The sequence below is a fragment of the Dipodomys merriami genome, unplaced genomic scaffold (assembly GCF_024711535.1).
Source record: "Dipodomys merriami isolate MVZ:Mamm:240054 unplaced genomic scaffold, mDipMer1.0.p SCAF_94, whole genome shotgun sequence".
Classification (NCBI taxonomy): Eukaryota; Metazoa; Chordata; class Mammalia; order Rodentia; family Heteromyidae; genus Dipodomys; species Dipodomys merriami.
The window spans coordinates 2,985,001-3,008,777 of NW_027206557.1; the positions used below are offsets into that span (position 1 = coordinate 2,985,001).

At 44.0% G+C, this 23,777-nt stretch overlaps 1 protein-coding gene across 1 annotated transcript in view; it reads right to left on the reverse strand.

The window, feature by feature from the left end:
* Positions 1 to 23,777, reverse strand: part of Bmper (BMP binding endothelial regulator) — a 223,551-nt gene that overhangs the window by 104,261 nt on the left and 95,513 nt on the right. The window lies entirely within an intron of this gene.

Below are 23,777 nucleotides of genomic sequence, written 5' to 3' on the forward strand. Positions count from 1 at the left end.
ACTCCAAACTTTGATAACTCTTTGCCCTCTACTAGGACCTCAACATCCTCCTTTCTCTGCCTGCCAATTTCTCTCCTCCCTCTGAAACTCAGGTGAGCCCAGCCCACTGATTGCTCACTTGGTTTCAGTAAGCTACATCCTCAAATTCGAAAAAATGGGGCAGAGAAAATTTAAAAAAAATACTTTCCAATTCATTCACATATAAGAAACTGGAAAGGTTGATGCAAAAACTGTCACTTGTAATATGAATTGCTACAATCTCTATAAATAATATTTGATTTCCTTATTTTTTGTTTTTTTTTTTGAAGGAAACCAGTAAATTTGGTAACTAGATTAGTAGGTAAGTAGAATTTCAGTGGACTGGCTTCTGCAGGATTTGAGCCAGAAACCAACTAATGGACTTTCATACACTCATTTGTTGAGTGGATAATTTCCATCTCAAGAGGCCTGAGGAAGGGGGAACTCAAGGTTCAAGAAGCCCCAGGCCATGTGAGATAAACATCCAACTTCTCATACCTCTCCAGCACTTTGTACACAAGCTTCACAACCCTATTCAGTCCCAGCAGGGCACAGTGGCTCAAGCCTGTAATTCTAGCTCCCTGAGAGGTGGAGATTGGTTCAAGGCCAGCCCAGACAAAACAAAGTTCATGAGATCCATCTTGAAGATGAATCAGTGGCTAGGTGGGGTGGCCAGTGCCTGTCATCACAGAAACACCAAGCAGCAACAAGTAGGGGGATTGCAGCTGTGAGAAAAACTGTCTTTTCTATTAAAGTGGGTTGCTTAAAAGATAACCTGGTGGCTTGGCTGTTATTGATTACCTTATTCTGCTAAGACAAGATCATCCAGTGAAGAAAGTAGCAGAAGGTGTAAGTAATTAAGAATGTTAATTTTTATCTCAAGAACTTTTCATGGTCACCTTACGGAAATATAGCCTGTCCTCTTCAAACTAACTTATCCTGAGCAGATTGTGAACCTGAGCTTAGCCAATCAGCAGGGGGCGGGCCTGCTATATTAGGGATAGATAGGGAGCATCCTGCCTGCTCCTTGTGTTTGCTTGCCAGATTATTGGATGATAGTATACCCTTCTGCAGATGGAAACTTCACCTTGCAGAGTTCTTTTTGAATTAGTGTCCTTATTCCCATATGAGACCCCAATAGGCAGAGCCATTTCTCACACAGCTCAAATCAGCCAGGACATAAAATGTAACCCTACTTCAGAATGAACCAGTGCAAAAAGCAGCTGTTGGTGTGGCTCAAACCTGCCTAGCAAGCATGAGGCCCTGAGTTCAATCCTCAGTACTGCCATAAAATAAAAAAACAAATAAAAGTATAAAAAGACTCCTATTCATTCCCAGCCTAGCATTCCACTAGTTTCCTAGCAGCCCATAGTTTCTGCTATTCCTTTTCATTCTCTATTTTATTATTACAGTTTATTTTCTGGTGGGCAAGAATACAAAAGCGAGAGTGTGTGTGTTATATGTCTTTTTAAATACTTGTTATTTTTAAGCCTCTTTCATGCTGGATTGTTCCCCCAAACCAATAGCGCACATGCAAAAATGACCACAAAAGGCTCTTCAGTTGTTTTTTTTTTTCTATGACTTCCAGATCAGCAAGGACCATTTAAAATACCTCTCAAGCTGCCCCAAGCTGTTCTGAGGTTTCTCTCTCAACCCTGCATAATCTTATAGTTAGGAGACCTGCCATAGACTTCAGAGGTGGGTAACTGAGGCTGGGCAGGCCCTGAGTTCGGCCATCACCTGTGCATGGAACACGAAAGTCATATCCAGATTCAGAGGGAGGACAGGATGCGGCTACCCTTAGCAGTTACTTCAAAGCTATTCATCTGTAAAGGAGTTCCTGAAATCCCTAGACCTCAGCCACACCAGGTTGCCTGGGTAGTACTTCTCTTCGATGCACAAAGACCACGTTCTTTGGGTCAATATTGGAGCGGTATCTATTTTTCAAGCGTATTTTAAAATTACAAAATTTTTAAATATTGCAATATCACTGCCAAGAGCGCTAACTTTGTCCCACGCTCTGGAAAGCTGGCAGAAGGCTGCATGGACTCTGAGAATTTTCCCTACCAGAAGGTCAAAGAGCAAATTTTGCAAACATAGAACAACTGCAGCCTGTGTTTCTCAAGTCTGTTCAGGTAACCTGAACTCCAGTCTGGATTTGCTGGTTGCGTCAGGTTTTATTTTGTTTGGGCTGCAGGGTGGTGGCTGAGCTCAAGTCCCCGGCTGCGGAGCAATCAGTGTGTGCAAGGGACGGGCAGGCCTTCTTGAGGAGCACAGTGCTCACAACCTGCTGCTACCATCTCAATTCAGCAGGGACTCCAGTGAAACTACAGTCTCTGACTATGCCAAAAGCTAAGATGGTTAAAATAGCAGAAGCAAAACATTTCTGTTTCTAAAAATGAACACGTTTCCTCAGGTAGCCACACTAACTCAGGCTCTATCAGATTATCATGATAGCTTCTGCCTCAACTGATCTCCTCACCCAACCTGGAAGGGATCAAGACCCCCTTCAAGCACATAGCCCCCATTCCTTTATTTTATCAAGAACTTAATGCTGAAAGTATAGCTGTAAATATATCATATGAAAATCACTTTTTAAAATCATTTTGGTGGATCAGGGCCTCCCGCCTGGCAGGTAGGTGTTCTACTAGTGAGTCAGGAAGACATGTCTCCAGCTGCGTGTTCTCACCATACTACAGAATGATGTTCAACTTACCCCATCTAGAAGTCCATTTGTTCATCAAACCTCGCTTCCTCCTTATCTCAATAGTGCTCTGCTAAATCTACCAGATGCCCTTTCCAGTAGGGGTGGCCATAGGGCTGAGTTGGAACAATGAGAAGAGGACGTAAATAATACATACATAGACCTGGCCAATAAAAACTTCTCACAGGTAATCCTCCTTCTCTAGCTTTTCATCTGGATCTACTGGTTGGAGTAGAGAAAGTCTAGTTGCTTGGGGCACTCCCTGGAGGTCATCCCCAAATTCTTGCAATGAAATGTGAACTGAGCAAGAAATCAATTTCAGGTACTAATTAAATGTTTCTGCTTGCTGATACGACACACAGATCTATTGATATGAAAAACAACATCCAACTCTAGACTATAAAGCTGGTGTGATTCCTACCAGCATAAAAAATATCTAGTATATTTCATTAAACATATGAAAATTCTTGGATAGTTAAATTAGATAGATAAATGACCCTACGTAACAACGATCACTGGAAACTTCCCCAAGGTCTGGGGTATTCTGATGTTGCCATTTGCTTTGCCTTAAGAAAGGCAAACTTGTTCTTTAGAAATGGACATACGTGGGCTTGGAAGGTGGCTCAGTGGTAAGAGTGCTTGCCTTGAATGCATGAAGCCCTGGGTTCAATTCCTGAGCACCACATAAACAGCAAAAGCCAGAAGTGGCTCTGTGGCTCAAGAGGTAGAGTGCTAGCCTGAGCTGAAGAGCTCAGGGTCAGCACCCAGGCCCAGAGTTCAAGACCCACAACTGCCAAAAAAAAAAAAAAAATGAACATAAGTTACTGTTGCATGCCCAAGTGCTCATCTGACAGTTGCTGTTTTTAAAACAAAGACTTGAAACCTATCAGAGGCCTATTTTCTATTCTTTTGTTTTTGGTTTTAGCTGATTCAGTCAAAAGCACAATTGCTTTGTGTCAAAGTTTACTCTAGAGCAGCAATTCTGCTGCATAATAAAAAAATCTGTCTTCCTGACTGAAGTGATTAGTGCAAGATGATAAAACCACAGCCATGTGCACACAGGATGCTTCTCCAGCCCCTCTGGATCCACTGAGAATCTGGGGCTGGAAACTGTCCTGAGCATGTGACCAGGCCCTCCACCCTTGATCAGGACATAGCCTGGCTCCCTCATGGGAGGCTGGAAGGTTAACCAGTTACAACAAAAGCACTTAGGATGTGGTATCGTGTAGCTGACTCATGACAGTTATTCAACAATGAATCCCTATGCCCAGTTCTTTCAAAAGAATCGTTTGCTTCTCAGGAGGGGGAGGTTGGGAGGATTGGTATTTGAAGCCAGCCCAGGCAAAAAGGTTACCAGACTCCATCTCAACCAATAACTGGGGTAGTCATCCCAACTACAGGCAAAATGTAAAGGAGAAGGATTGTGGTCCTGCCTAGCCTGGCAAAATGTGATATCCTATTTCAAAATCAACCAGTGCCCAAAAGGGGCTGGAGACTTGCTTCAAGTTATGGAGCACCTGCCTAGCAAGCATGAGGGCCTGAGTTCAAACCCTAGTACCACCAAAAGTGAGAAGGAGGAGGAGGAGGAGGAGGAGGAGGAGGAGGAGGAGGAGGAGGAGGAGGAGGAGTAAATAGGGAAGAGAGAAAGAGGATAGGGGAGGATAAAAGAGGGCCAAGAGGAAGAGGGGGGAGGGGAGGGTTGAAGGAGAAGGGGAGGGGAAGAGGGAGAAGGAAAGGAAAGAGAGAAGAGGGAGGGTCAGGAGGAGAGGGACAGCGAGGGTCAAGGAGGGTCAGGGAGAGAGGACAGAGAGGAGATGAAAAGAGGGGAGGGGAAGGGAGGGGAGGGGAAGAGGGAAAAGGAAGGAGAGGAGAGGAGAGGAGAGGAGAGGAGAGGAGAGGAGAGGAGAGGAGAGGAGAGGAGAGGAGAGGAGAGGAGAGGAGAGGAGAGGAGAGGAGAGGAGAGGAGAAAAGGAGTTCCCCATGAAATGTGAACAGAGCACGAATCAACTTCAGGTACTAACTAAATGCTTCTGCTTGCTGATATGACAAATGTATCAACTGATATGATTCTACTCCAACCTGTAAAGCTGGTATGATTCCCACCAGTGAAAATGAGCATCTAGTGTATTTTATTAAATGTGTGAAAATTCTTAGAGGTTTAAAATGTAAGACAAATTAAATGCAACTTCCATTTTGTATACCGACTGGCAAAGAAGCTCTACTTGTTTTCTCCCATCAAAGTCCAGAGCAGACGGTGACCCCAGAGCAAGGCCCACTGGAGTGACACACCAGAAACCTTCATACTACTCTCAGAGAACGCAAGTCATTGCTCTTTCTAGAGAACCAAGTCAGAAACAACCCATCCCCTTTCTTTCCCCACAAATCAGTCCTTCCAAGTCCAACTGCAGTGTTGCTCATATTTTTCTTTTGTCTCCCTGGTGCTGCTCTAACAAATTACCAGGCAAACTTAGTAGCTGAAAGCAATGCATTTTTTGGTCTTAGAATATGGAGGATCCGATTCTGAAATCAGGTTTGATGAGCTAAAATCCTGACTGAATTCCTTTGGGGCCTGGGAAGAGCCTTTTCCTGCATCTTCCCATTTCTAGAGTCTGACCACTCTCCTCACTTGGACCCTTCCTCCATCCTCACAGCCATTGGTGTGGCATCTCCAGAGCTCCCAGTGGCTGGTCCATCTCAGACTTGTGTCCCAGGCCCACTCGGGCCACCAGGGACATTGTCCCTACACACAACTGACCTTGCTGATCGGCAGGGTCCCTCTGCCGTGTATGGCCATGTTCACTAGTCTTGAGGATCAGAACATGGCCATCCTTGGGAGCTGGGACACCCAACTATTCCACCTGCTGTGGTTATTGGTAGAGAAGCCAGGTTTCTCTGTGTTACCACAGGTGTGTATTTCAGGGCCGAAATGACTGCACCATATTAAAGTCACCTGTTCTATTAGCCTCCCCATCACCCATGAAGCTAGGGTTGCCAATCAATGGTTTCCAGAAAGACACAACATCGAGAACTCAAGTGTAAATCTTGCTGTATGGTTTGTGCACTGAACAAATGCAGGTCTCCTTGTGAATGGTTTTACATCCTGTGAGAGGATCATGGTGCCAAGCCACACCTGGGCAGAATGGTCTTCCACTGAGGGAAGCTGGTTGCAGTGGTGTGTGCCTGTCATCCTAGCCACAACAGAAAGCCAACAGTAGATGGGGAATGCCATTTTCAGGGGAATGCCATAAAGGGATGGGAGATCATAGCCTCCAAATAAATAACCATTGAAAAACAGGGCTGGAGGCATGGTTCAGCTGTACAGCACCAACCTAGCAAGCATGAGTCTCTGAGGTTGAACCCCAATACCACAAATAAAGAAAAGGAAAGAGTAACTTCTTGGTGTTACTGGAGTAGTGTGGCTGTCCTGCTGCTAAAATGGGCCTCATCAGGGTGACTCCATCGGCCCTGCGGGCCAGCTCTCGGCCTGCAAGCTGAAGCTCTCACTGCACTGGAAGACTTGGCTGTCACCTTCTGGCCCAGGCCAGTGAACTCTGTAGGGACTTCGGTGTCCTTGCATGGTCAGATAGATGACTCCCCGAGTGTCTGATTGTGTTCACCATAGTCCAAGATTCTTGCAAACACTGTAGGAAATTGCCTGTCTGGGTCTCCGGGGGGAGATCCCATGGCAGGAAGTGTAGCACGCATCTGGTAATCACACAGCTTTAGATGCTGTCTCTTGCCAGGTCAGCACAGCAGTGCAGCTTGCTCAAGCTGGCTGTGGAGATGGCGTGGAAGACGATGCTGGACTTCACATGCACCAGAGCCATGAAACAAAGAGTAGATTAATAAATAAGCAGGGGATGGAAATATCAAATGCTATTGTTCTGTGAATCTATTTTCCACTCATGCTATCCCAGTATTCTGCTTTGTTTGCTTAAGTTTCAGAGGTAAAGGTAATAATACTTGTTTCATCTTCCCCTGTGAACTTTGGATTTTATTTCTCCCCTGTCACCTAGCTGAATGGCAGAGATTTGTGTCATGGCTTCGCTTTGGAAAAATAAAATGAGGGAATTTCCCCCTTGCTCAGCCCAAGCTTTCTACTCTGGCGAATGCACAAGTCACAGAAGTGACAGCAATGCCATTTGGGGTACATTCTAAATGGCTACGGGTTTCCATGCACATCAAACTATTGTCTCTGTCTATTGTAGAATCAGGAAGATCACCACTGCCACCACCACCTGCAGGACCAAGCTCAAATAAGATCCTTGAATAAATACTCTAGGAATGTAGGGGTGGGAATCCGAGTCCTTCTGGTAGCCCTGGTATGACTGCAGTACAGACGCTCACCTGGAGCTCACCTACTTGGTGGATGGAAGGGGACAACCCTACCAGACCCAGTGAGCAGAAGGTTATGACCCCTAAGAGTCTGCCCACCCCTTCTGGGGAGTTTAGTGCCCCCTGTGAAATGCACCAGAAGCCCTCTCATAACATTTCAGATTCTCAGACCACCCTCGAAGAACATTTCTCAACTGCCACCCAGAAAAGAAAAGAAAAAAACAAAACAAAAGAGCAATAGGAACTAAAGGAGTCCTTTTCCTTTTCTTGCCATTTTTATCAAAGTCCCACCTCTCACGATCAAGTGAGTCGTCAGCTACCACAAGCTCACTGCTAACGCATTCAGTACTCTTTTCTCAGCCTGACCCGCTGCCAGGGAAGTAAAAGAACAATTAGTCAGAGCTCACACCTCCTATGAAATATGAGGCATCCCGGGAAGAAAGCAAGAAACTGCTTTCGATGGCAGGAGGGGTACTTTCCATAACAACACTGCATCAAAGAAGAAGCCACAGGAAGGCCCGTCATGGGCCAGAAACGTCTAGAAATACTGGACAGCAGACAGACAGCAGCCCAGCAGCCCCAGTGAACTGAATCCTTAGAGCCCTCCACTTCAAGTTTGACGACCTAAAGTCGTTTATCTGAGCCACATACTTAGACTGCTTTATTTTATTCCCACAATGACTTTCAGGAGATTATCACTTGCTCCAAGCAGGACAGGGTTCCCAGTGGGGCAGAAGCCATGTTAATGTTCCTTCTGTCTTGTACCCTGCCCAGCTCGGCAGCAAGACCACAGGCATATCACAAGTATTTGGCTTTGGTTAAACATCTACTCATTGGGTTGTCAGTTAAAGCTAAAAATAACTCAAAAATATTTGTGCTGCAGTGAGGTTTCTTGAGGAACAAAATTACTGGCCAATTTGGAATGAATTACTCTTCTTTAAGATGCATCTGAGCCCCTCTTCTACAGTTTTGACATAACTGTATTTAAGACATCTTTGAGGGTTTTGTAAGTGTAGTAAGCCTGAACACACTACTGAAAATGAAGGGGACACTCAAACTTCATTTTCATTCCTAGACAGAGCATTTTGGATTTTTACCCCCATTCAGCCAAAATTCACTTTCCTATACGACAGGTACCATGGTCTTTAAATGAAAACCTCTAAAATATCAACTCAACAGAGACGATTATGCACAGTTAATTTTATATGGGTGATAATCCCTCCACCCCTAAAAATCTAACAAATCCCTCAATAAAATTAGTATATACATGGAAAGGGGACAGGAGGGGAGGGGAAGTGAAGGGAGGGAAGGGAATTAGTGAAGGTCAATATGATTGACATACTTTGCATGCATATAGGAAGACAAGATTGAAATCTGTTGAAAATACTAAGGAAAAGAGAGTGGGGATGAGGGAGATTAATGGAGGGGGGGTATAAAATCAGCCTGGAAGTGTTGTATGTATGTATGTATGTATGTATGTATGTATGTATGTATGTATGTATGTATGTATGGAAATGTAACAATAATAACTCCACACACACACACACACACATACACTAATAAAAAAAACCTTTTTATCTATTCACTTTTTTATCTAACACGTTTTGAGTGAAGGATTAATCTCCACCCTATTATCCCAGGTACATACACAGATGTCAGGCAAAACCCTAGGAATGTGTGGACATGCTTGATGCAGGCAGGGTAATCTAACCTAAGCCTGGTGTTTCATTGTGGGCCTTACCCATAGGGAACTTGGAGGTAGAGCTGTGAGACCAGGAAAGGGTTAAGAGGTTGGAATGCCTCCTCCTCAGTCAAAGCAAGACAGATGTACCCTAAGTGTGTTTAAGTTAGAGCTGTTTGGACACTAAAAGCTTGAGACCTTGGAAATTAGATCATTCCCCTCTGCTCCCTAATGATAAGGGAGTCAATTACCACTCTGTATATAAACGGTTGTAACCACAAGATAGATTGATACCCTATTTTCTGCCTGTATCTGTAGTCTCCTCCCCTGTACTGAATTTAAAAAATAAGCTTGCTAATGGGAACTCGGGGGTTCAGAAGCCGGGGTTCAGACCCTTAGGTGCCCTCTTTTCTATCCAGTATCCTGTTGTACTGTCCCTGCTTGCAGGTAGCAACACTAACTGAAGTTCCCCACCTCCTCCAGCCCTAACAGCCTTTTCAATAACCTGTCTCCTTGCTCAGACCTTATAAAAAGGCCTAACTCTAACCTACCTCCTTGAACAACCTTGATTCCCACAGGAAGGTTGCTTGCTACTCACTGCACTTCAATAAATAATCTTCGCCTGTTCAGATTGAGCCAGCCTGTTCCGTTCTCATCCAATTTCCTAACATCAAGTGCCATGGCATGAAGTTCTACAATAAACTCCAGCCTCTAGAGCTATCCAGAGAGACAAGGTTTCTGGCACCATTCCTTCCAGGGGGTGAACTCCCTTGTAATCTTGTCAACCAATTTTAATTTTGTGTTTCAGCCAATCAGTCTGTGACCCAATCCTGGTGAGAGCTGGGGGTGATCCTAACTGATGATCAACAGAAGAGAGGTATACATGTGCTAGACTCAGCAGAACTCAAAGCTAGAGTTCAGACATGTCTGGGCAAGGCCAGAGAGGAGAGGTGTTAACAGCTGGTTTTTCCTAAGGGAAAATCCACCTAGAAGGAAGGGGAGCCACAGACAACAGAACCGCCAAGTAACAGAGCCTGATTTCAGTAGAAAATATCAACAGCACTCAAATCACCCCAAGTCCAGGACCAGGGAGGCCAGTTTGATCCTATAAGAGGAAAGAACAGTAAAGTCAATACTCAGAAGAATTGTGTCCCTGAGCTCCTTGGGGTCCTATGGAATGGGAAATCCTCTATCTGTGTAACATGAAGCAAAATGAAATGACTATCTTGATTCTTGATCTTGATTTTTGATCTTGCCAGTGTGACTTCTCTGGAGGTGTCATGCTATTCTGCTATCTAAGGCCTTGGTGCACTGGTGGCAGGGCACAGCCAGTACTGGAGGAAAATCTGGGGAAAGTGAGTCAGGCCACACAGGGAATCAATGGCAGACAGAAAAATGCACAAGATGGAGTCTTTCCTGTACCAGGAATTCTGAGTTTCTAGGAATGCTGTCTTTCTTCCTATGGGAAGATGTACAATATCAGCAAGGCCCCAGTGGCAGTATAGAATAGCACATGCCCACGTGCTTCTCTATATGGGTTTATAGTATATGTACATTCTCTGACAAGTGGACACATTTAATGTCAAGGAAAAAAAGTACATAGACTTTTGTAAAAAGCATGAGCTATATTAAATTAAGTTCCTCTTCGAGTGCTATCAGGCTAGTATATGGCTTGGAATCTAAATGTTCCCCAAAGGGCTGGCCCACAGTCTGTGGCACTGCTGGGAAAGGAGGGCCACATCTAGGAGGAAGGAGGAGCCATAGTAAACAAAATATGTCCTAGAAGAGACCAGGATCCTCTTCCTCTCTCTTCCCCTTCTGTCCTCCCTCCCCTCTTACTCTTACTCTCTCCTCTTTTCCCTTTGTCCCTCTCTCCCCCTTTCTCTCTCCTACACTTCTCTCCTCTCCCTCTGTCTCTCCTTTCTCCTCTGCAGACCATGGTGTTCAACTTCACTACAGCCCTTAAAGCAATGGAGCCAGCTGGCCAAGGACCAAAGCCAAAATAGACCTCTCCTCCTTTTAAATAGTCTCTTTCATGTATTTTGTCATTGTGAAAAAAAGCTGACCAAGACATCAAAGTTCAAAAGAAGCAGTATCTTGAACCTGGGCCAGACCCAAGAGGCCAGAAGTGAATGGACACCTCCATGGGCCTGCAGCGATGCAAAGTTTGCCTAGATGGACATGAGGTCTGAGTGGACCACAGCTCTACAGTTGTCACAAGAGCTCGACAACCTCAAGGTCTCTTTACAAGAAAAGATGGAAGTCCATAGAATCAAATAAATTAAATTCTGGGTCATCCTTCTGGACTTAGCATGTGGAACTATCTCCTAGTTTACAGTGAGTTTGAGGCACAGATCTGCTCACATCATTGGGAAATAGGATTTTGAGAACTTTTTTTGGGGGGGTGGGGGGGCCAGTCGCGGGGCTTGAACTCTGGGCCTGGGCACTGTGCCTCAGGTCTTTAGCTCAAGGCTAGTGCTCTACCACTTGAGCCACAGCACCACTTCCAGTTTTCTGGTGGTTAATTGGAGATAAGTCTCATGGACTTTCCTGTGTAGACTGGCTTTGAACTGCAATCCTCAGGTCTCAGCCTCCTGAGTAGTTAGGATTATAGGCATGAGCCACCGGGGCCCAGTTTTGGACACAAGTCACTACTTGCCCTCAGGCTTACAATTCACTTCCTATTATTTGGAGCTTGGAATACAAATTCAACATTCAGAGGTAATTTGGAACATTTGGAAGAATGCTGTTGTAAGCACTTCCCACCTAAGAAGGAAATGGCACTTTGCACATACATAACTCACTGCCTTTCGGGGTAAGGAAGGTTTCAAAGTAGAAACCAATTTTTATTTTTATTTTTCCTATGAACGATTTTGGTGCAGATAATGTGCCTTTCCCCTACAAGTTTTAATTAAAGCTACTACTTTGAAAAAAACATCCACTGGACTCAGACTTGAACATTCACCTTCTTGGGGTTGCTGAGTTACTGCCCCTCCCCCAGCCCGGGAACGTTATATTACTGTTGGGTTACAGTTGTATTACATGTGGTGCTACATGTTCTACTAGTTGTGTTACATGTTGTATTATAGTTGTAGTGAGAGTAACAGGCTCATTCAAGAGAATGACCACTTGTGATTCAAAACTGAGAGACTGCTTGATGCATCACCTCTCTCTTCTTCTAGACCATTGGAAATACCTTCTTAAAACAAAGGCCCAAAGTAGTCATGGCATACGAATGCAAATGTCCACACAATGCCTTTTAGGCAAGGTATATCATAGAAACGTGAGCGTGTTTTGCACCTTAATCACTTTTAGAAGGAAGATGGAGACCTGGTATTTCAGAGTTTCATCCCAAGTCCACAAGCAGAACAGATCAGAGAGCTAACTTTGAACAAAAATGTGTTGTACAGTTAATACTAAGGAAGAGATCCAGAATCCATACATTGGTAATCATGCAGGACTTTTCTTTTTTCAGATCACAGATATCTTCCACCAAGCAGGACTAGCAGTGTTCTGGTCATTAACTCACCAAGTAATTAATGCCTTTGGGCAATTTGTTTTAATGAGTCTTGGTCATTTTAATCTCTAAACAAATGTCAGTTTCCTTACAAATAAAATGGACAGGTATGATGGGCTTACCATGCCCAGTGCAATGTCTGAGCTACAAAAAATTCTCACATATGTGAACCTGTGGCCCCTGGGCCCCCCACTCCTGCCTCTGGGCTTGGCCAGGCAAAGCATGTTTCACTGACTGAGAGAGCCAGGCTCTGAGTGACACAGGCTGTGCTGAGCTCTCCTCTGGATTGGCTGGAGAAGGTTTGTGTTTACCCTGGCACCAAGAACACATGAGGCAGTCTTCAGGGTGTACAGTAGTGCCTACATCGCCATGTATTTGCATAAAGTTTCAAAGCATTTTCTGGCTATAAGCAGCATGTCCGCTGCTGTCACAACATATTTATGTAAGCTCGATATGGATCCTGTAAAATAAACTTTCAAGTGTTTGTTTTCCTAAGGTGTGGGGGGGGGGGGTAGAGGAAGAGGGGGAGGGGGGAGTGGTAGGGAGGAGGTGGAGGAGACAATCATTTCATCTCACTATGGAAAGTGGCACATGCTGACGCCACCCCCCTTCCCCATTGCCGCAAACAGGCTGGCAGTTCCCTGCTACTTGTTGAGGCAACCCCCAAAGACATAGTGGGTCACTGTATGACTTGTTTCTTTAAAATACATTTTCTGCTAAAAACAGCATTGAGTAGTGCTGTGACCACATCCCTCTGAGGGCCAGAAAGAGGAGGGAACAGAAAGTCGTGACCTTTAGTACACAGAATCCCTCCAGCTAATGGTCCCATGCCAGCATGAACGACGGCCCATCTTTCTACATAAACATAGCCAGACAAGTCCTTACCAGACAAGTGCCACTCTTTACTTCATTCTCTCAGAGATACCACAAATCAGACAGACCAAATCTACCCCACAATACCAATACGAATCACACCAGTGATGGCCTGCGGTGTCTCAAAGGTAAGAGATTGATTTCAGGGTGCTCCATGACTCAAGACATCTCCACCCAAGTGGATATTGTTGAGTTAAACGAAGTCAAATAGCTTTTTCATAGTTAACGCTCTTTTAATGCAGGAAGATGCCCAGTCAGGAAGATATAAAATATAGTGTTGTCCAAACTTATTTGATCATGGAACCTTTTTTTATCACAGTACATGAATAACTTAAAGAGGAACATTCTGATCTAAGAATCAATAGCAAAAGAATCCTTCCTATGTAGAGAAATTTTTTAGGAAAATTTGGGGTTGGCTGGTTACTAATTGAGCAATCAACTATATCCCCTAACACCTTTACTTCCCATCTACAAATGCTATATTAAATAACAGGCCCTTCAAATTCAATTAAAGATTGTTTTCCACTGGGTGCCAGTGGTTCATGTTTGTAATCCTAGCTACTCAGGAGGCTGAGATCTGAGGATTGCACAGGCAAGAAAGGCTGTAAGACTCTTATCTCCAATAAACTACTCAGAAAAATCCAGAAGTGGTGCTGTGGCTCAAGTGTAGAGTGCAGAGGGCTAGCCTTGAGCATAAAGAGGCTCAGGGACAGTACCCAGGCCCGAGTAGCAGGCCTGTCAGGCCCCAGGCCTGACAAAAAAAAAAAAAAAAAAGATTGTTTTCCTAGATTCCAAAACCTGTTTTTAGGGTGGATTGTTGTTGTATTTTGTTTGATTGCTTGTTTTCTAAAGGCCACTGTCATCAAAGTAGTCTCGGGATTCCCATTCTCTTTGGTTTTATGTGTCAGGATGCTCTTGATTTTTTTTTTGCCCCAGAACTTTTATACATTTTACGACAGAAGGAAAGGAATTCTAAGCTTCAACACAGACTTTTTCAATTCCATAAACCAGATTGCCTGCCCAATGCCTAACATTTCTGGAATACTTATAAATGCCATAGTATGAAAACTAGCTTCCCCACCCTCTCTCTACAAACATAGCTGGCTACAAACAGCCCAAGCAGATAATGTGGGATCTGTGGTCTCCCAGCTTTTGGAGGGGATGGGGGGGATATTTGGAGGACATGCAAAGGAATATCCTGGCCTTATCTTTCTCCTGTCTCTTTTAGCCCAACAAATTTGTCTTTCAATCCTCTACTTTGGGAAGCCTTCATAAAGAGCTATATTATAAAGAGGCAGTTCCCTGGTGAGCCCTCAGAAATGGCGGAAGCAAAGATTCAATGCAAAGACTTTTTTAGTCCATATTGCTCCCTCTGAGTAGAACCTGACCGGGCCACGGGTAAGGCTGAGTCTGGTCTAGCATGGGTCCAAGTGCATAACTAACATTACATCACCACCACTTTGGGTCAGACTAGGAGGCCAGCTGGAAGCATCAGCAGGGACCAGCTCCCTTCCCCAGGCCTCTCCTCCACTTGTACAGTCATTTTTGAAGAGGTAGTAGTGACAATAGCATGGATTTCAATAGCCGTGTCTCAGTAATCTTTTTCTTATACTGACACCAAAATTACTATTTTAGAAAGTAAGAGTTCAAGGCAATTTTCCCATTCATCTATTAGCATTTTTACTTAGGAGCTTTCCAAATTTGGTTAAGCACCCACAATTAACTTTCAGTCCAGGGCTGCATCCATTGTTCAACACACTATCCCAATCCCTAGCACAGTGTCTTTTCCTAACAATTACAAATGTCTGAGGTAGACTACAGTCTGACTGTTGGGTATTCTGTATCTCAGTGCTGAATCCCTGGCAAACACTTTCCACGAGTTCAGCATTCCATCACCCAGATAACATTTCATGTTGATGATGATGATGATATTCTTGATGCCCAACTCACTTTTCCAAATTTGAACACTATCTTAGATAAGAATGGCCTCAGTAGTGATTTAGCTTGAGAAGCTGTCTGGTCACCCAGGCTAACGGCCATCTCTCTGGCCTGGCTTTCCATCACTGCTCTGGCGTTAGCCAAATGGAAAAGAGGCTGACAATTTGTCTCTACAGTACACAGGCTCCACCCTCCCATCCAGGGGGTGGAGTCCAGGGTGCCTCCTTTGTGGGGGGGGCACATCAAGACTGGGGGTGTTGTGATTTGGAACACAAAACTCCCCCAATGCAATGTTCTCTCTTACATTAAAATCTACTGTTCTGTCTAGACTCTTAAGTGCATAGTTCAAAAACAACACTGCATTGGTCTTTTGGAAAAATGTTGATTTAGGCAGATCTTTCAAATGTGGATATATTACACTATTAATTATCAAAAAGAAATTACACTTATAAATAGCATCTCTCCCAAAAATGTCTTTATTTCATGGTCATTTCTGACTGATGCAAAGGAGTCAACGGACAATGGAGATGCTAGGAGGAAAAGGAAGAAGGGACGTGATTTGCTCTGTATGTCTGGCAGAAGTGGTGGTCTCACCTGTGCCACAGTTGAAACTAATGGTTTGGAACCTTTTTCATCTCAAGCTCCCCTTCTACTCTTGAAATTTCAGACCCTATCAAGGATGCTGGCCTGGGTTACATCTATCCAGTGATATTTCTCCATGAGAAATTAAAACGGAGAGATGTTGTAAGGGCATTCACTTTAAAATAGTAAGATGTTTGGGCTCGGAATGTGGCTTAGTGGTAGAGTGCTTGTCTAGCATGCATAAAGCCCTGGTTCTATTCCTCAGTACCACATACACAGAAAAGGCTGGAAGTGGTTCTGTGGCTCTAGTGGTAAGAGTACTGGTCTTGAGCAAAAGAAGCTCAGGTACAGTGCTCAGGCTTTGAGTTCAAGCCCCAGGACCAGCAAAAGTAAAAATAAAAATAAAATAAAATAGTAAGACTTCATTCTGTCCTAGCAGCAATAAGCCATTTTGTGAATAAAAATAACTTCATCTCCCAAAACAAAACATAATTAGTGAGAAGAACACCATGTTATACATTTACACACCTTTCTTAATAAAAGACACTGGAGTTTCTTACTTGTTTCCTCAATCTGCAGTATTATGTTGTTTTGAGGTTAAGAGTATAAGGACAAACCGACATTATATGGATGGTAGCTAGAGGACAGAGGAGGATTTTCATATAATTGTAAGTAAGCACAGGTCTTTGATACTATGCCAAAGTGCAACATTCCTGAGAGTTGGTCTTTTGGAGAGTATTGATTTAGGAAGCTCTTCAAATGGTAGATATATCTAACTATTACATATAAAAAAACAAATTATTTGTTAATATCATCTTTCTAGAAAGGTCCTTAAGTATTAGAGAGATGTCAAGCTCACAGTGGCAAATTTAAAAAAAATCCCAAATCCTCATTTTCAGTTGAAAGCTCCAATTTTATCACTAACAATAAGCAATCACTCTTTAACCCTGAAGTGACAGGCTTTTTTTTTTTTTTGAGAAAGTACTACCCACCCAAATACTCAAGTCTAAATAACCACAAATTGTCTATCAAGTGATCTGAAGGAGGTGGGGGGGGGGGGGAAGAGGAGGAGGAGGAGGAGGAAAAAAGGAAAAAGAAAGGAATTTCAGGAAAATTGGGCAGTTCACAATTCCAATACACATGTATTTTTCCTCTGGACAGTCACTGTATTTCAAAAGGCAGACTTATTTTTTAAACCCGCTGTTAAAATGGTAGATAGTCAAGAGGTACTATTTAATAAAAACTAATGATCTTTTGTTTTATCAAGGACATTTTTAAGTAAAAATAACTTTTATTCTTGTCTGACTAAAAGGCTGGCAATCATTAACACAATAACTATTAGTACACTTCAGATCATTGCCTTGATCTTGCATTAGGGCTCCAGAACTTTTATTCACACACACCCCGAGAACACATGAAAACATAGCACAAAAGGTAAATGTCTTAGTATTGTCATGGTTTGGAGGACTTCTGGGGAGGACTTCTACCGACCACAGTTTTGAGAACCACTGACTTTGACTTCTCCCTACAAGAAGTAATTCTCATAACATAATACACAAACCCAAGTAGAGTGGCACATTTGGGTCACAGAAATTAAACCCCTGATCTCAGGGCAACAACGTACATCAGCACTTATGCTGGCAAGTTCACTTTGCAGACTGCCATGCCACATGGTAAAAAGGTGGGAGAACAGGGGAGGTAAGGGGCCCACTGCCACCCACAGCGCCAGCCAGATGGGGCCACCAAAGGCAGAAAGCACCAGTTCTGCTCCAGCAAAACTGTCAAGAATCCACATTAGCATTTACCCCCAGATTGTTAAGTATTTGAAAGAAAGAAAAAAAAAGGCGCCATTGGGTGAGTAAAAAAATGAAGAGACTATGAGTACAAAAAAGCAAGACTGAGAAAGAACAGATGCTTCCAACTCTAGAGTTTGTACTTTTTCCCTCAAAACACATCTGTCATCAACTTCAACTTAGAAGACCAACAGAGAACTTTTATAAATAAACACAGTGGCCACTCTCATTTGAGTAAGTCAGAACTCTTGTAATTAGGCTGAGGGCTTTCAAGGACCCTATCTCCATTCAGCTCCAGGCAGGCCCACCAACTCATCAAATGGTCTTGGCCAGGAGTAAATTGGGAGGGAGGCTGAAAGAATCAGACCCAGCATGCAACACGGCCTTCCAGCTGTGTGCTTAAAACCTTATCAGAGCCAGGTGCTGGTGGCTCACGCTTGTAATCCTAGCTACTCAGGAGTTGAGACCTGAGAATTATGGTTTGAAGCCAGCATGGACAGGCAAGTTAGTCTGTAAGACTCTTATCTCCAATAAACCACCACCAAAACACAGGAAGTGGAGCTGTGGTTCAAGTGGTAGAGCACTAGCAATAAGCACAAAAGCTCAAGGATAGCATTCAGGCCATGAGTTCAAGCCCCAGGACCAGCACCAAAAAAAAAAAAAAAAAAAAAAAAAGCAAATTGATTCACACAAAGCAGAAATCAGCTCATAGAGGAGCTGTGGTTCTTGGTAATGACTACAGTTGGATGCCACATTAACTTGACTCTCTGATTCTGCTCCTCAGTCACAGATCCACCTCTCTACTGAGCCACAGCTCCAACCTAGTCCCCACACTACTCTGAACAAAATAAAAGTGAATAGTCACCCAGTCCCAATCCCTGAGCCTAACTCCCTGTGGGACTTGACACTGAATCACCCAACCAATTATTTGGCCTGGCCGTGGTGATAACAATCTAGAACTCAAATGAGTGGTCCAGAATTGTCCTTGAACCTCCAACAGGAGCTGATCCATTTGTATCCTGAGACCTCCTAATCACTGGGCATCCATTCTCAGAACAACTTATTTCCCCTAGACCCCCTGTAAGCTCCCAGAGAAGGACAAGCTAACTAAACTCTGCTCCAGCTGCCCATCAAGTGTAAGAGATCATGGAGTGTTTTCTAACATACTACTAGTTCTAGCTCCAGAATCACATTCAGGGCTCCCTTGTCTGCTATCCCCCGAGTCTGCTCATAGACAAGAGTGCCAGGACTTGAAGGGAGTTGTGAAGTACATTCTGTCCTTCAGTGAAGCAGTCAGTTAGAAAAATAAGAAATCCCCAGGAGTTACAATTATATGTAACTTGCTTTGTCTTCTGTTAAAGCAAAATCAAAAAAAAACTGCTCAGCTTCTTGGTGACTTCCTTTCCCTAGAATTACCACTGCCATCATGTAACAGAAATATCATGGAAACACAGGTGTGAGCAAGAGAAAACTCTAAATAATAGAGATAAATAATATCAATACAACTCTCCAAGACACTTACTTAACAAAAGAATGCAAAACTGTTCACTACCCTCCCCCACCCCCGGTCATGGGGCCTGAACTCTGGGCCTGGGCGCTGTCCCTCAACTCTTCAGCTCAAGGCTAGTGCTCTACCACTTGAGCCACAGCACCGCTTCCAGCTTTTTCTGCTTATGTGGTGCCCAAAACTGTTCATTTTTTAATCAAATAATTTACAGTACCCAAAACTGTTCACTTTTTAATCGAATGATTTACAGTTTTTAAAACAGCCTTCAGAATGACTTCCTGAGGTTGCTGGGGATGTTTGTATCTGCTTGGAGACACAGGTATGGAGGAAGGAACTATCAGTAAGTCCACCAAGGTCAGGCCCCCTCCTATGTAGGCTTTGTTTTCTTTTGTTTTGTCAGTATCCAGGCTTGAACTTAGGTGCTTGTTCAGCTTGCTTACTCAGCTGGTGCTCTACTACTTGAGTTAAGCTTCCAGTTCAGCATTTAGCTTAATTGAGGATGGAGCCTCTCAGATTGTTTTCTTCCCCGCAGGCCTTGTGTTGCCAACCTCCGAGTCACAGCCTCCTGAGTGGCTAGGATTATGGGTATGGGCCACTGGTGTGTGGCTTTGTTGTACTGGCCCTCCTGTCCGCCAAAGAACCGCCAATTATGAGTAAGCAAAGCTCTTACAGTAATCCATGCCATTTTCCAGTCTACACTGCTCTGTAACTGCTCCTTTATTTACTTTCCTTCTTCACTACCGTACTTAAGGCAGAAAGCATGTCTTTGGGGCCCAGAGTAGCATGTGGGACACACAACAGAGCCCCACATGCATTTGTAAAATGAATAAATAAACCCAGAAGGAGCTTGGCTGCACGAACTCTCTTGAATACAAGGGGGTCAATTTTGTGTCTATGACAACCCCAGGCCACCAGGCAGCTTTCCATGAAGATGAGATGAGCTCATTCTGCAAGCTCTTCAGTGAGCTTGAGAATACAAATGACAGATCAGGGGAGGGAAAACAGTGGTTTTAACGTGCCTTGGCTCCCCTAAATCAAATCTGAGCAGGGAGTGCTGAGACAAGGATCAGCCTGGGGTAGTTGCGCCTTTAACCAATCTGGCTAGCAAGGGTCCTGGTCCCCTCCTCCATACCACACAATTTATGAAGCAATCCAGTGCCAAGGCTCCATGGTGTACAAGCTGTTTGGAAATAGAACAGGAAAGTGGTCCATCTCCTTTCTCCAATAGCACATTCTGGACACAGTCCTCAGGGCAACTTGATCTCCAACACAGGACAGTCTTTCCCTCCCTAAAGCTCAGCCTCTTCCAGGAAGTAAAGAACCTGTCAAGCAAGTCAACCATCTGTGTGTGTGGAGGGGGGGGGGAGGAGGGAGGAAGGATGGGGGGGGAGGACGAAGGGGGGCGGGGAGGGACCTGGGCAGTTACTGCTCATCAGTGTATCCAGACACTGATGAGAATTTTATCCCAAGACCCAGACTGAGGTCTTCTGTGTAGCTGACAGGCCTGTATTTCACGGCACCAAGCCCTCAGATACAAGGCAAGCTGCACTTCAAGGTTAGGTAAGGGACAGGAGACAGAAAACTTCATGGGATTTCTTTCTTTTCTTCTTCAGGGATTTTTTTTTTAACCTTCTGGAAATTTGTCTTTCATCTTCCAGATTTCTAGGGGAAAGTGAGGCAACTTCCTAAGAGCTTATTGCCACACCACATGGCCTCTCTCCAGCCTGCAACATCCCAGGAGGTATTGGGGATAACAAGTCAAGGCAGGCTTGCATGGAAATGATCAGAAACTTGAAGCTTTGAGCAGTGACCGGTTTGGAGGAGCTTGGGGCTTGGGCAACCTGGTCTGGAGTCATCTTTCATCTCTCAGCTTCCACGAGGTAGAGGGAAGTTGCCAGCACCTCCTGAAGTTGTGGGTGAGATTCACACACAGGTTTTCTCAATGAGGAACTGAAGGTTGTAAACCCAAATCCACGAGCCACATTCCATCTGGGGCAGCTCATTCCAGCCGTAAAGACCAGGCTCATATAAAATTCCTCAGTATGTGCTAAAGGGAAGATTTCCATTTCTATTTTAGGGCATCTGGAGCAGGTTTCCATTTGGTTGAGCAGGAAGGAAATATCCACTTACATCCCTGATACTCTCTTTGAAGTCACCCGATTTTCCACAGCCCATAAGTTGAGACTTCACTCTCAACTTATGGCGCTCTGCATTTTCTCCTAGCAAAGAAAAGTCAACTCAGTGTGTTTGATGACATCTTCATGCCTGGACACTGTAGCTCAGGGCAGAGCTACCGTAATCATTTTTTTTTTTAGACCAAAGTGAAGAAAATGGACTCTTGTCCAATCTTCATTTCTGAAAGCCAACCCCTGGCTTTGGGTGAGGAGTTTAAGGTAAGAGTCGCGTGACCATTTCTGCGGGGATGAAGTTCTAACTAGGATCCCCAGACCTCAACCTCCTAAGTAACTAGAATTATAGGTGTGAGCCACAGCACCCAGCTCTGAACTCAAGGCTTTGCATTCTCTAGACAGGCACTCTATCACTTCAGCCACACTTCCTGCCCTTTGGTTTGGCTTTGGTTATTGTTCACATAGGGTCTAACACTTTTGCCCCATCCAGCCTTTGCAGCTTTGAGCCCAGGCGTATGGCACCACTCCTAGCTTGTTTTTGAGAGAGAATCTTGCTCATTTTTGCCTGGGCTGACCATGCACTTTAATATAAAATCTCTAGGGTATTCAGCCTCCTTCTTAGGTAAAAGGACATCAGTGGAGATTCAACCCCTACTCAGTGTGCAGACGTCTGGAAAGAAAGCAAAATGTATAAGGAAACTATTACAAATATGCCAGTGAGCTAAAACATTAGTGATCCACAAGGACAAATCATTTGATACCTATTCTTCATATAAGGTCTTAAATAAGATACAAATGATAGGGAATATATCATTTTCCCACAGTACCTTGGCTGCCCCACCACAACTTCTTACCCCAGGTGTGTTGAGCTGAGTGTCCCCCTGCTCACCCGGAACAGTAGTGCAGTAGTGCTCAGTGCAGGCAGAGGACTCCATGGCACAGCCAGGGACGAATGAGTTTCTCTGACTACCTGGAATTCACCATATCACCAGGACCACCATATTACCCTATTACCAAGAGCCACTGGAAGAGGACCCACCCAGAGCCACACCATGCACGCTCAGAGCACAGAACCTCTTGACCTCCTCTCTCTGCCCTTCATGTGGCCTGGGATGCTTTGTCTGCGGTCTCTGCCCGCTTTGCATGCTTCTCCACATCTGACCACAGTGTCCCACCCTCAAAAACACTGGAAATCTTGCAAAGCCCTAGATCTCCCCTTGGCTTGCTCTTGGCTCACTTCTCTAGCCTCTACCCAACTTTCCTCTATGTCCCCCACTTCCAAGTGTAACATCAGCAAGCACTTACAGGCTTTTATCAATACTACAATCTCCTTCAGCTGAATCCCATTCAACAAGTAGCCAGTGAGCACCAGCATCTGCCAGGCACTGTGAGGCCTTCAGAGATGAATGACCGGAGACCCTCGTGTCAAGGCTGCCAGGGCGCAGGTGAGGACAGAAGTCCAGAAGACAGAACTTTCCAGAGGTGAGTGCTATCTGGGAGATGAGGCTATGACAAGCCTTTAAAGGTCTTCAGCAAAAGACCATGATCAGATTTCCATTTTTAAAAATTCATTGTGATCCAAGTACAGTAGCTCAGACCTGTCATTCTAGCTCCTTGAATGGATGAGATGAGCAAGATTATGGTATTAGGCCTGCCCAGGGCTAAAAGTTTGAAAGACTCCTTTTCAATCAATAGCTTGGTGCTGTGGCCTGTACCTGTTAATCCAGATATGTAGAAACTTAAAATAGGAGGATCACAGTCCAGGAATAGGCCTCAGCAGAAAAAAAAGAGAGGCTTTTCCACTGGTTATTGTGAGATAGAAAATTAACAAGAGAAGGACTCTGTATACATTGGTGTTGGAGGGCAGGCTATGAAGGCATCTGGTACTCTAATTATTCTGGTCATGTTTTGCTTTAAGTCTAAAAATGCTCAAAAAATAAAATCTACTCATGGTTTTTATAGTTCATTGTACAAAAGGAAAGAAGTTAATCATGGGAGATTGATAAGTAATGAGTAGATCCAGCTAATGGCTGAGGCCATAGATACGCAGTACATGCAGGACTACAATGTTCTGGAAAGAGGAATTGAAGACTCTAATGCAGTCTTTTTAGAAATCCACACCCGCATCTGATCAGACCTCCCTCAAAATAAAACTCAGTTTCCAAAAGATAACACGTGCTAAAAGACACTATAAACTTGCGATGGTCAAACCTAGATGCTAAAAAATACTAGGATATCAATGATTGAATTCCTTCCACACATAAGTGAGAAGAACAGAGAAAAGGAGATCAGAAGACATCAAGTATACATTAAGAGAATCTGAAGAAATACAGAAACCGATTGTGGAAGGAATCTTATTCAGATCTAAACACATCACCTGTACAAGACAGAAAAAAAAGAAAACTAGAAGAATTTTAAATGTCAACTAAATATTCAGTAACATCAAAGAACCTTTGGAGTTTTCTCAAGACATGATAATACATTCATGGTTATGGTTTTAAAATGAGTCCTCTTTGAAAGTTGCATACTAGGAAGTGGCGCTGTGGCTCAAGTGGTACAACACTTTCCTTGAGTTGAAGACCACAGAGACAACGCCCAAGCCTAGAGTTCAAGCCCCACGACCGACCAAAAAAAAAAAAAGAAATGAAAGTTGCATACTATACATAAAATATGTATATCTACATACTATAGGAAAAATGG